A 14097-nucleotide genomic window follows, 5' to 3' on the forward strand; every position below is an offset into this window, starting at 1 on the left:
GTGTACATATAACCTTAGATGCTTTGGATCTATGTTTTCTCTAATATACATGCAAACTTTCAAAATTCCAAAGCATTATCCTAACTAGCATACCATGGAGTAACTATACTACAAAAATCTAGTTAGATGACATTCCTTTTAGTGTAGTTGAAACCTTGAAGCTTTAAGAGCCTAGCACCAATAGTGTGAATGCCTCAAGTGGAACCACGAATCACCACCAACAAATGGAAGAACTTGAGAGGAGATAATATGCACTCAAAATCGGCTATCACTCTTATAAGGACTCTAGGTGCCGATTTCATGAACCAAAGGGCTTCTTATATAGTGTGGCTACATTAGGGTTACACCATGCAAACCCTAATGTGCATGACTTTCCACATTCCTCATGCTCCATGGGTTTTAACCTCCATGGAGTATCCATGGGTCACCACATGGGTTTAGCCCAACATAAGGAATCATGGATCATTAGCCCACTTTATAAGAATGAATGATTTACAAAATCAATCCCTATATATTTAATTAGTCTCTTTTGATCATAAAATTAACTCCAAATTAATTATTGATCAATACTAATTAAATAATATTATTTCAAATAAATATATTAGAACTTATAATATGTGACAACCCGAAAAACTTCTTACATGCACTCTTCAATTCTTTCCAATATTAGACTTATTTTACTATATGGTAGTACCCTTTAGAGTCTAAAGAAGCATTCTAAATATGATATAATTAAGGTAGGAGTGTTAAAAAGGGGTTAAATCGAAGTATAGGAATCAAAACCGGGCCAAACACTCCAACACATGGAGTGTGCGGCTACACACTTGAGTGTGTGGCCACACACTCTTGTTTGCGGCCTCACACCTTCCCAACCGCACACTCTACATATATATATGTCACCTTTAGATCATTCTTGAACACTTCCTTCACTTCTTCAAGCATAGAACACGAAAATCCTCTCAAGTATCATCCATTCTCCTTGAAGATCTTCATAAAAGGTACCAAGAACACCAAGAACACCAAGATCTTCATCTGGCAGCACACATGGCAGCACACACCACCTGGCAGCACACATGGCGACACACAGGGCCGCACACATGTGCTGGCAGCACACTAGGCCGCACACCTGGCCGCACACACACATATAGTGTGTATTTTGGCCATACACCCTCTTGTATAGCCTTATAAACCCTCATACAATCATATATGATTGTAACACTTCATTATAAGTGTTTACTAGTCCCTAAGGTGGTCCCAAAATCATCAATTAGTTGTTCATAACACTAATTAAATCCATATATGTGCCTATATATGCTAAATAGGATTCGCGCGTGTACTCAAGTCACCACTTGACACCTAGCACCAAATCCAACATTGTCATCAGAACCACTCACTACAGGTGAGTTTATGCCCTTTAATTAACCTTTGAAATACTTTTACATGTTTTAAATACTTTTATGGGGGGGGGGATACAAGTTGAATACTTATAGTTATTACATCAATCACATGTGATTAATAACTACCAAACCAATGATTTCATCACTGTTTCAAAATGTTTATCAAACTGTTTTACTTCAAAATGTTTTACAAACTCTTTTACTTATTAAATACTTTTGTTTAAACGTTATTATACTTCTTATAAATTGCATGTCCATATATGCATAGATATATAAGAAATGTTTAAAAGGCTTAGGAAGGCCATCCGCCCTATTTCCTTTTCCTCGATTTGGATGTGGTCTGGTGGGATGTCGGGTAGCCGTCCGAGGGTCGTTTCAATATTAATTGTATATCATATGTGCATATATAGACATAAAAGTACTTCCATATTCATGCGTATCAGTTACATCATTAGTAAGTTACCATCGGGGTAACACAGGATTACATTTATACTTTTGCTAGATCAATGGGTCAGTTCATTTATGAGTCAATACTTGTTACTATGAGAACATATACATTACATTACTAACGAGAACATATACATTACATTACTATGAGAACATATACATGATATTACTATGAGAACATATACAACTATACTAGAAAGAGAACATATACAACGATACTAGAACAGGAACAATACATTACATATACATACTTACACTTACATAAATGTGATCCACTGTATCGGAGCATGCCTTAAATGTCATGGCCCGAGTTGTAACCAGCGTCTCTTGGAGGGAGAGCGTGAGTTTGCGTATAGATCTATACTGGATTGACTATCCTACACCTTGCTGCTAGCTACAGCCGGACCTGCAGGTCTGCAGGTGCCAAACGTCATACCTTTTTACGACCTACATTTGTCGTTGTTACTCAGTCGATAGTATGGTACAATTAGTTACATGATACCTTAATATAAATCCGGTTTAAGGTAGATAGTACAACAGTAGTTATCATAATACAATACTACAAGTACAACAATAATTTGTCCTTTATATATACATTTAGTGACTATTTCACGTAAATAATAATGTATAAACTATATTTTGATAATGATAGTTACACTTGGAAAATTACCCACTTTTACGATAAACAGACGTACAAAACAGTTACGCCTTGGGAGAAGGCTACTTTTAATAGAAAATATAGGTTTTTCTGAGAGATTCAAACTTTTACAAACACTTACAAACATTTACATACATTCTACAAACCTACAATGAAGACATGTTCAAACGTTTTGATAACAAACACCGACACTAAAATACTTATGAACTCACCAGCTTAATGCTGATAAACTCTTTCAAAATAACTTGTATTCTCAGGTCATCAGTAGACAGGTACCGAGACCAACTTTTGAGAAGATGGAGCGCATTCAAGACTCATCTCTTTATTTTGACTTACATTATTTTTGGTGTCTATGACTGTACAGAACACACTTGTATTAAAATTATATATTTAATGCAATGGATGATGTTGTTTGCTTATTTACATTTACTGTGTTGTGATACTTTACATGACGTCCTCCGCCCCAGAACGTTTCCGCCGTTCTTGGTTTTGGGGTGTGACATAATATATTAATAAATCATAATTATCCTCTTCTCAAAAGTCCATCCTTCAAATTGTTCCGGTGAAGTGCAACCCAAATGGACCATGCTACTTTCGGGTCAAGTACATACCAAATATTGTTATGGACTTAGACACCTTATCCAACAGATCATACTTTGGAAGTTAAATATTGTTATGGACTTAGACACCTTGTCTTCGAAATCTGTTCATGCCCTGCTGCGAGCAAAGTTAAATATGCCGCATGCACCTTTGAAGGAAAAGCCCTGACGTGGTGGAATGGCCACGTTAAAGCTCTAACTCTCGTCGGAGCCAATGACATGGGATGGGAAACAATGAAAGACCTCATGATTGAGGAGTACTGCCCGAGGGGTGAAATACAGAAATTGGAACAGGAACTTTGGAGCCTGACCATGAAGGGCACCGACGTGGTCGCTTACACCGCCAGATTTAGCGAACTGGTGGCTCTCTGCCCCAATATGATTCCTACTGAAGGGAAAAAGATCAAAAGGTACATTTGGGGGCTGGTGCCTCCGTACCAAGGAAATGTTCTATCATCAAACCCCACTACTTTCGACAGTGCCAAGCGACTGACACAACGAATCGTTGACCATGGAATTCAAACCCCAACAACGACAACAACCCTAGCCATCCCGGAACCCTCCAAACCCGCTGACACTAAGCGGAAATTTTGGGATGACAAGAAGAAGCAGCGAACTGCCAAAAAGCAGCAAATTGTGGCTGTACATGCTGCAATAACCCCTACTGCTGCTACTGCCCCGGTGAAGCAGTATGCAGGAAGTTTGCCTAAGTGCAACAAATGCAACTTCCACCACAACGGCCCCTGCCGTGAAATGCAGTGTTCTAACTGCGAAAAGAAAGGACACACTGTCCGTTTCTGTAGGTCTCCAGCAAGACCGATCACTCAAGTCCCTAGCTCAGGCGTGAGCCCAACCTGCTATGGATGTGGTGAAGCAGGCCACTTCAAGAGGGACTGCCCCAAAGCAAAGAATACAGGTGGATCGGGGAGAGTACTGGCAATAAGCCATGGGGAAGCAGTTGCTGACCCGACGGTGGTGACTGGTATGTTCCTTCTCGATAACTCCTATGCATGCATTCTGTTCGATAGTGGAGCGGAACGAAGCTTCGTAAACCATAAATTTGCTCACATACTTAAACATCAACCTCACGCACTTAAAGAGAAATTCATGATAGAAATGGCTAATGGGAAAACTGAAAGCACCAAGAGCATATACTTAGGTTGTACCTTAACTCTAGATAACCATTCATTTCCAATCGACCTCATGCCGGTTTCCATTAAAAGCTTCGACGTTATCATCGGCATGGATTGGTTGAGTCTTCATCATGCCGACATCATGTGCTTCGAGAAAGCAATCCGTCTAAATCTCTCGTCTAACGAAACCCTTATCGTCTACGGTGACAAACCCAGTACAAGTCTTCGTATTATTTCAAGTATTCAAGCACAAAAGTACCTACGTAAGGAATATCGCGCGTTCCTTGCTCACGTTGTCGATGCAAGCCTAGAAACGAAAGAACTAAAGAACATTCCAGTAGTGAGTGACTTCCCCGACATTTTCCCAGAAGAGCTACCAGGTTTTCCTCCGCAACGACAGGTCGAGTTCAGAATCGACTTAATTCCAGGAGCTACCCCAGTAGCTAAGTTGCCATACCGATTAGCACCAACAGAGATGCAGGAATTATCTGGTCAACTTAACGAACTGCTCAGCAAGGGCTTCATAAGACCAAGCTTCTCGCCTTGGGGAGCACCGGTTTTGTTCGTTAAGAAGAACGACGGATCATTCCGTATGTGTATCGACTATAGAGAACTCAACAAACTGACGGTCAAAAATCGTTACCCTCTGCCTCGCATAGACGATCTATTTGACCAACTGCAAAGGGCGAACTACTTTTCCAAAATTGATCTGAGATCCGGATATCACCAGTTACGAGTGCTAGAGGAAGATATTCCGAAGACAGCCTTCCGGACTCGTTACGGACACTACGAGTTCGTGGTGATGCCATTCGGATTAACCAATGCGCCCGCAGTTTTCATGGATCTGATGAATCGAGTATGCCGACCTTACTTGGATCAGTTTGTAATTGTTTTCATCGACGACATTCTGATCTACTCCCGGAGTAAGGAAGAGCATGGCAATCACCTACGACAGATCTTAAGAACTTTACGAATGGAGAAGCTCTATGCGAAGTTCTCGAAATGTGAATTTTGGATCCGAAGAGTCGAATTCTTAGGACATGTGGTAAGCAAAGAGGGAATCCACGTGGATCCATCCAAAACTAAGGCTATTGAGAACTGGTCAGCACCAAAGACGCCTACAGAAATTCGTCAATTTTTAGGCCTTGCTGGCTACTACCGCAGATTCATACAGAACTTCTCCAGTATTGCGAAACCTCTTACAACACTAACCCAGAAGGGCATGGCCTTTGACTGGGAAGAGAAACAAGAGAGATCTTTTCAAACGCTCAAGCGAGCCTTGTGCACCGCACCAATACTATCCCTACCCGAAGGGATAGAAGACTTCGTGGTCTATTGCGTTGCGTCAAACCAAGGGCTCAGTTGTGTCCTGATGCAACGGGGTAAAGTCATCGCCTACGCCTCAAGACAGCTGAAGACACACGAAGTCAACTACACCACACATGATCTTGAGCTGGGGGCAGTTGTGTTTGCCCTGAAGATTTGGAGACATTACTTGTATGGCACAAAAAGCACTATTTTTACCGACCACAAGAGTTTACAACACATATTCGATCAGAAGGAGCTCAACATGAGACAACGACGATGGGTCATGCTACTCAATGACTACGAATGCGATATTCGTTATCATCCATGGTAAAGCCAACGTATTAGCAGACGCCCTAAGTCGGAAGGAATATTCTGGTCGAAGAGTCACGTCGTTGATGATGACTATCCATACGCACTTGTCTAAACAAATTCAGGCGGCTCAACTTGAAGCTATGAAACCTGAACATGTGGCGAGTGAATCCCTCAGAGGAATGGATAAGAACTTAGAAGCCAAGGGTGGCGGAGCCCTATATTTCATGAACCGGATCTGGACCCCGAAGCACGGTGGTTTCCGAGACTTGGTCATGACCGAGGCGCACAACACTCGGTATTCCGTCCACCCAGGTTCAGATAAAATGTATCTGGATCTTAAAAAGCTATACTGGTGGCCTAATATGAAACCAGAGATTGCTACCTTCGTAAGTAAATGCCTTACTTGCGCAAAGGTCAAGGTCGAGTACCAGAAACCCTCTGGTTTACTGCAACAACTAGAGATCCCAGAATGGAAGTGGGAGCGGATCACTATGGATTTCATAACCAAGTTGCCCAAGACAACGGTTGGACTTGATACCATATGGGTCATCGTCGATAGATTGACCAAGCACTACTAGAAAATAGACCTTTAATGACGCGCTTTTTACGACACGCGCTGATTAATGATACGCAAAAGGATGTGCCCTTAAAATAGTGTCATCTCTTCAAAAAAATTTAGGATTTACGTCACGCATTACTGCGTGCCCTTAATTTAGTGTCTCAAGAAAAAAAATTAAAAACACGGAGGGCGCTTTATCTTAAACGCGTGTCGTCTTTACCTGTCGCTTTATAATTTTAATGAAACGCGCTTTTAGTAGACAAGGGGGAAACGAAATCCCCAAAATTTTGAAAACCCGCCTTGTTTTGAAATCTTCTATCTATCTTTCATCCTTGCAATCCACTCTCTTCTCTCTGATACTCTCTCCTCTAGATCTCCCTTCATTCTCTACCTCCCGTCTCTCTGTAAACCCTAAGCCATCGCCACCCTTCTCTCTAGCACGTGCTAGGCCAGGGTTTTAGTAGATACTGGGGAAAATGAAATCCCCAAGCATTTGAAAACCCGCTTCTTTTTTATCCTCCATTTTTGTTTCCCTCTTGCTCTAGTTACGATGCTTCCTTCCTTCCCCCTCTTAAAGTTCAAGCTCTAGAAATCATGGTTTTCGATTAGGAATCGGTAGGGAAGCATGATAAAATGGAGATGAATCGTGTACCTTTGAAGGCTAAGATCTTGAAGGAAAACATCATACACATCCTTCCGTTTGTGTGCTTTTCCATGGCGAAGAAAAAAGAACTAAGGTTTGTTTCCCCAATTCAAAATTAACGCTAATTGCTTCTTAAACTGCATGTTATTTTACAGTTTCATTGATGTAATTTCTTATTTTGACAAGCATAATGATGTGGGAAAGTCTTTGCAACAGGGTTATCAGAGTGATTCCTATTCTTCATGCTAATTTTGGATCTCAAGATAAATCATACGTTGAAAATAAATCCATCATCACTAACTGTTCATCATCATCCCCAACCACTTACTTCCTTTTTATTGTGTTCAAGCTTCTTTTTATTTTTTATTTCCATGTCTGGTGCAAGTTTTTTTTTTATTATTTTTTTATTTTAATGTGTTGGATTTTTATTGCCCACTAAGTGTTTGATTATTTGCTTCACTGAGTTTTGCAATATTTGATTATCGAATCATGGCCCCTGTCTTCATGTATGTGCCTTTCTTGCAAAATGGTATGAGTTGTCAATACATTTTTCTTACTTTTTAGCTAAAAATGTTCCATTGAGATCGACACATTAGGGTGAAAAGGGGTATTAGAGATATAGGTGAACAAGATAGAGAAAAAGGAAAGTAAAATATATGTAATGAAGGATTTGGTTAAGGGTTTGTTGAAAATATGACCGAGTTAGCTAAGAATCCATCATAACCACCTTATTTGTGATTGAATGATACATGGGTACAAGGAGGCTCAACAACTTTTAGATAATATTTCAATGTTTTATAAAAAAACATGAATCTTTCAGATAACTCATGTGACATGAAGTGTATGTATGTATGGAGAGACATTATGCATAATACATATCCCTGAAACTTTCATATAAGCTAGCCTGTGATTTTCTAATTGTAACATGAATGAAAGAATTGACATAGAATAGCTAAAACAGTAAATTTTAAGTCCAAATTACAACTCTATTATTTGTTTCTTGTCTGAATGCTAATCTGGAATCTATCCACGTAAAGGGCTTAAATCCAAAATTCATTTATTTCTTTTATGAGCTTTTCATTTTTAAATATTTTTTAGTCAGATGCTTACGCCTTACTATTACTTCATCTCTTCTATCTAGAATATATGATATGGGTTATGATAAGTAGCAGTATATTGTTTATGGTTATCATTTTCATGTCTGTTTAAAAAAAACTAATTTTATGGGTTTTGGACTGAGATTCAAGGCTGATAACACTTACGTGTGGTGCCCGGTCACTTTGTTACTATCTATTTTTCTAGTTTTCTAATTGATTAAACATGTAATGTGGTGTACTCAGTTGTTTACTTTGCTGTCGTGGATTCCAAAATGGAATGTCATGCCATTGTTGACTTCTTCACCTTTGTTTTAGTAAAAGAAAAGATTTTTTTATAAAGGAAATTTCTTTGGGATAAAGATTTTAGAATTAAAAGATGTGTGGATGATGGTGAACCTACTATTGTTTACCTTTGGTGCATTGAAGGTGTTTTATATTGCAAAGTAATTCAAGTTCCTCTTGTTGTTGACTGCTTACAGCCTGTTGTCAACATAGTTCCATTGCAGGTATTTAAAAAAAACACTATACTCTTTGTTTATTTCAATTTTTTTGTATAAAATCACCTATCATGTATTATGTGTTTGACTGATAAAAAGACAAGTGTTAATGTCACTACTACTTTATTGGTCATTCTTCATTCTAATCCATTTGTTAAGTGCATAATACTCTGCGTATATATTTTTGATGTTATATACATGTAAATTGGTTTTTTTTAAATGCAATTGTTGGCTTATTATTTAACTCTTCTACAAGGTTATTACAATACATCAAGGTGATTGAGTATGGGTGAGAATCTGGAACAACAGAAGCTTAGTTTTCCGGCAGTCCAACACCAACAGCCGCCACACACACCGCCGGAGTCATGCAAAGCTCCATAGCTGTCACCCAACAACAATTACCTATTTTCAATGATTGTGGAAGTGGTGGGTCCCATAGGTTTTCAAACAATTATAAATCGAAAACTTATACAAACATCACATAAAAACTAACTGAAAAAGCTCTCCTATTGTGGAGATATAATGAACCTTTTCATTTTAAGTTTTTTCATGTAAAAGCTCCACCAAAAAGTTCTCCTATAGTGGACGCTCTTATCAAATGGTGTATAAAGTAGAATCAAAACTAACTATATATCTTATGTAGATATAACATGAAAACAATTCATATAGAAATTCATTCCACTTTCACTTGGAAACCCTTTAAAGATGCTCAAGGAACGTAATTGTTCATTCCATTCCATTACTGCAGCATAAACAGAGTTTAATGTGATTGGTGTGTGCAGGTATTGGCTGCAATTTATGATGAGCTCCTTCCAAAAAGTGTTATGCTTATATACATAGCAGCATCAGGTTACCTTTTTACCCTCTGTAGGGGATTCTGGTCAAACTAGTGTTCCGCATAAGCAAATATCAGGAAGTATGAGAACATATGTAAAGTTAAATACTGTTCATGAACGCAGTAACTACTTTATGCCTGAAACTCATGTTAATGGGAAAGTAAGTTCCAGTCATCCCTCTGAAAATTCTATCTGGCTAGGGCCCACCAGAAATGCAGGTAAAAATTACGAATTTCTATCATCTCCATATAAGAAGCTAAAATTATTGGGAAATTTTACTTTGTTTCATGTTTTTTGTTTTTCAGGTTCTAATAATCTTTTTCCCCATTTTATGTCCCTTCATTGACTGCTATCCATCAGTTTTTAAGCAATGGGACATTCCCACAACAACCACAGCAAGGTGGTGGCATGTATCCAGCACTACCAGTGGCTGCTGCCTCTAATTCTAAATACCCACTTCAACAGTATAAAGCTAGGAAGCAATAACTCGGGACATATTGGAATGGCGGGAAGCAATGGACCATATGCTTAGGATCCCCTGCTAGTTATAACCCTGGTTCAGCTGCTACACCTGTACTGATTAATATTTCATTAAATTTTATTTTTTATTTCTATCCTAATATATATTCTTGACTTCCTTCTTGCTCTAGCTTTATTATTCATAACACCATTGTTTGAATTTATAACTCAGGTACATATAATACAGTTATTAAAACTTTTTATTTTCTATCTTGACTTCACTTCACCTCTTGTTGACTTTTTTTTACAGTGTGCTCTAGCAGCCATTGTAGTCTCTGCTGTAATTGGGCTAGTAAGTTTCCTTATTTGATATTGTGTAGGACCCATGGATATATATATATATATATATATATATATATATTATTGTTCACATCCTAAGTTTTAATTATTATTTAATAATAATAATTACATGTAAAAAGAAAGATAATAAACATAGTTAGTTAATTTCTAAGAGAGTATTAACTTTTGTTTTTGGATTTACAAGTACTAAGAACATAATTCATGCTTGTACTAAACTTAATGTGAAGAGGCTTATATAAGTTCTCCTAGTGTGGTTTTTGATGGGATACATGGAATACATAATGGAGAAGAATCATTGCCATACAAGTCCAGATGTGAGTTTGATGATTTGTATTACCATATTTTATTAAACTTAAAATTGCTTAGTTTTGTAAACTGGCATTTTTTATTTTTTTAAAAACTTGAAGTCTTGAAAGTGAAATGATATATATATATATATATATATATATATATATATATATATATATATATATAGAATCTGAATGGAAAATAATATGAGATTTTATTAGTTTTACTTTGTTTCTTTTTTTTATCTTAATAGGCTTAATGGGTTAAGCACTTAATCCAGAAAGCTACATATAGTTGTTTCCTTTTGACTTAATTTGGACATAATGACTTGATGAGTTAACCAAAAAAGCTTGCCACATATTTTAGATAAGGGTATTATGGGAAAATCCTACGAATAAAGGGCTTATTAATGGGAGGGGCATTTTGGGTAATTCTTTATATATTTTGTTTGTTGCAATAGAGTATATAAGTGGGTAGAAGGATTGGGGGATGGTTATCTATCATGATAAATGAAGATTTTCACTGTCACTGCCTTCTCTGCTATCAGGAATATACATATTTCATGGTCTTTTTTCCTTTTTTAAAGGTAAACATCCATCAATTTTGAATTAACTCTCTTTTTTTATCAAATATCATGTTCTTCATTTTAGAGAACATTAATCTCTGTTAGTTTTTATTTATTTATTTATCCTGTTATGTGTTGGATTACAGCAGTGAAAGTAGCATTAAAATAAAAAACGAAAACAAAAATATAATTCTCTCCTTATTATCATATGCCTAATATATTTTGTACTTCAATTTGCAGAAAGATCATCAAGCAATAGATATCCTTTTAGCAGAGATCGATATATATGAGCTTTTTGCTTTCAAACATTGTTGGGGAAGAAGGTTGAAACTTGCTCTTTGTGAAGGTAATTTTTTTCTTAATGTATTATCCTCTATATTCTTGATATTTTCCCACTTTTTAAATCTTTTATCAAATTCTCACTTTTGGATACAGAGCTTGATGAGAGAATGCGTGACCTAAATCTTTTATCAAATTCTCACTTTTGGAGGTGGCCATAAGAAAAGGTAAGCAAAGGGTAATTTGGTATTTGTTGCTGTTATTGTGTATTACAATACTTCCATGTATATATGTATAAAGTTTGTTCTTATTTAGATTTGCCTTTTACCATTGATTTCCTTATTGAGGCATTGTACTTTGAAAATGTTAACTCTTACCTTTTGTCCATGTAGGATCCACCAGGAACAGGAAAAACACAAACAATTCTTGGGCTTCTTAGTGCCATATTACATACCAACTTAGTCTCTTAACTTTGTAAGACATTGATTACTTGAGGGTATTTTTAGTAACATTGTAAGAGATTGATTACTTGAGGGTACTTATGGTATATAATGTTATATTCTTTTGTTAACATGGTCCTTAGTGCAATGAATTATCTTTATTGTTTATGGTATTTTATTTTGTATTATGAGACTTTTAATGTGTTATTTAATTTGAAAATTAGTAAATCTATCAAAAAAGTATTTTATTTCTATTATGAGAAATTAAATGCAAATTTAATTTAAAAATTAATAAATATATAATTTTTTTTAAACTTTTAAATTTATGATACGCAAAAATGTGTGTCATCTTCATTTATGACATGGCCTTTCTTGACAGGGGCTTTCTTGATACGCATTGCGTGTCATTAACACGCGCGTCATAAGGTTATGACACGCGAATGCGAGTCGTCTTCCTTTATGACAGGGCATTCCTTGATACGCATTGCGTGTCGTAAACGCGCGTCGTAAATGAGCGTCATAAATGCGCGTCGTCTCTCTTTATGACAGGGCCTTCCTTGACGCGCATTTGCGCGTCGTCTGAGCCTTTTACGACGCGCAATGAGCGTTGTAAAAGGCTGTTTTTCTAGTAGTGAAGTCTGCACACTTCCTACCTATCAAAGAAACTGACAAGATGGAGAAACTTACAAGAACATACATTAAGGAAATCGTGCGACTCCATGGTGTTCCTATATCCATTATATCCGATAGAGATAGTAGGTTCACCTCAAGATTCTGGCAATCGTTGCAACATTCCCTAGGAACAAGGCTAGACATGAGCACAACCTACCATCCACAGACCGACGGGCAAAGTGAGAGGACCATCCAAATACTGGAAGATATGTTGAGAGCCTGTGTGATTAACTTCGGAAAGGCATGGGATACTCATTTACCCCTTGTCGAGTTTTCCTATAACAACAGTTATCACACGAGCATCAAGGCTGCTCCATTTGAAGCCCTCTACGGCCGAAAGTGCAGATCCCCTCTGTGCTGGGCTGAGGTGGGTGATACCCAATTAGCCAGGGGGCAAGCTTCCGACAGTACTCTCACCGGTCCGGAGATCATTCGGGAAACGACAGAGAAAATCGTTCAGATCCGTGAACGATTGAAAGCCTCTAGAGACCGACAGAAGAGCTACGCTGATAAACGAAGAAAACCTTTGGAATTTCAGGTGGGAGACCGAGTCCTTCTCAAAGTCTCACCCTGGAAGGGCTTGATACGCTTCGGAAAGCGTGGGAAGTTTAACCCGAGGTACATAGGGCCTTTCGAGATTCTTGGAATAATCGGCCCCGTAGCTTAGAAACTCGACCTACCCGACGCACTTCGTAACGTACATTCTACATTCCATGTATTTAACTTGAAAAAGTGTTTGTCCGACGAGACTCTTGTAATCCCACTCGACGAGATCGAGATCAACGAGAGCCTCAACTTCGTGGAAGAACCCGTAGAAGTCATGGACCGAGAGGTCAAGCAGACGAAGCAAAGCAGTATCCCGATTGTGAAGGTTCGCTGGAACGCCAAGCGCGGGCCGGAATTCACTTGGGAACGCGAGGATTAGATGAAACTGAAATATCCTCATCTTTTTACTTAGTTATTTGTAATAATCTAGTAACTTAAACTCAAAATTTCGGGACGAAATTCCCTTAACAGGGGGATGATGTGACAACCCGAAAAACTTCTTACACGCACTCTTCAATTCTTTCCAATATTAGACTTATTTTACTATATGGTAGTACCCTTTAGAGTCTAAAGAAGCGTTCTAAATATCATATAATTAAGGTAGGAGTGTTAAAAAGGGGTTAAATCGAAGTGTAGTAATCAAAACCGGGCCAAACAATCCAACACATGGAGTGTCCGGCTACACACTTGAGTGTGCGGCCACACACTCTTGTTTGCGGCCTCACACCTTCCCAACCGCACACTCTACATATATATGTAACCCTTAGATCATTCTTGAACACTTCCTTCACTTCTTCAAGCATAGAACACGAAAATCCTCTCAAGTATCATCCATTCTCCTTGAAGATCTTCATAAAAGGCACCAAGAACACCAAGAACACCAAGATCTTCATCTGGCAGCACACATGGTAGCACACACCACCTGGCAGCACACATGGCTACACACAGGGCCGCACACATGTGTTGGCAGCACACTCGGCCGCACACACACATATAGTGTGT

Source organism: Lactuca serriola, chromosome 4, assembly GCF_051521515.1.
Source record: "Lactuca serriola cultivar US96UC23 chromosome 4, Lser_US96UC23_V15, whole genome shotgun sequence".
Lineage (NCBI taxonomy): Eukaryota > Viridiplantae > Streptophyta > Magnoliopsida > Asterales > Asteraceae > Lactuca > Lactuca serriola.